We start from the raw sequence: 1,021 nt of genomic DNA, 5'->3' as shown, positions 1-1,021 counted from the left end.
GTGTGGTCGGAGTCGTGCGGACAGGCCGGAACGGGCAGGGCTCCCTGGTCTGCAGGCGGGTGTCCCGTGACCGGCCTGCAGGGGAGCCCACTGGGTGTTGTTCCTAAGGTGCACACTAGAGGGCGCCAGAAAGGAGCGTTCCCTGGTTCTGGGGGGGGGTTCCCCCAAATGTGCACTGGAGGAAGCGGGAAAAGACCTTCCCGGGGACCCCCACTCGGGTGATGTTCCCCAGGTGCACACGAGGTGGCAGCAGAGGAGGGTCTTTGTTTTTTATGAGCCGCCCTCGGGGGTCTGTCCAAGGTGCAGGACCGAAGGCGGCTTCTGGGTGACAACCAGCCAGGTGTTCTTCAAAAGATAGGCACCAGGTGGCGTCAGAGAGCCTCCCGGTGGCGGACACTCCCCTGTTATTTCCATATTTTGGTCACAGGTTCTTTATCCCAAATGCGTTTTGCAAATATTTTCTCCCAGTTTGAAGCTTGTCTTTTCATTCTCTTAATACTGAAGAGGTTTTCCATGATGATCTCAATTTAGCGGTTTTTTCCTTTCATGGATTGTGTCTCTGGTGTTTATGTAAAAACAATCACCTTTAAACCTGAGTCATGAGGAGTCTCAACTCTAACACGCTGGGGGGAAGGTAAAAGCCTCGAGCCGTGGGGGGCCAGGCGCCGCCCTCGGGGAGAAGAGGCCGGCGTGTGAGTGAAGCGGGCTGCACCTGTCCCCAGCACGTGCATTTTTAGAAATGACCCAAGCCAATCAATTGATCAATCGATCGATTGATAAAAATGGCCCCTCCCCCACAGGGACGGGCTGTGACGTGCTCTCAGCATTCCCAGCGTGTGACCAGCACTTGCGGCCTAACCGGTAGGCGGCAAAGGGCACATTCTGCCTCTTTCAGTCGGAAAGGAGCGCGTGCTCATGGCTAACGCAGCGCAGCCGCCGCCCCCGGCGGGCGGTCCCTGCGTCTCCCTCGGTGTGTGAGTCCGTCTTCCACGTGGGGACGCCTCCTCCGTGCTAGACCCGT

The sequence above is a fragment of the Myotis brandtii genome, unplaced genomic scaffold (assembly GCF_000412655.1).
Source record: "Myotis brandtii unplaced genomic scaffold, ASM41265v1 scaffold691, whole genome shotgun sequence".
Taxonomy (NCBI): Eukaryota; Metazoa; Chordata; class Mammalia; order Chiroptera; family Vespertilionidae; genus Myotis; species Myotis brandtii.
Note: the sequence above shows the minus strand (reverse complement) of the source record.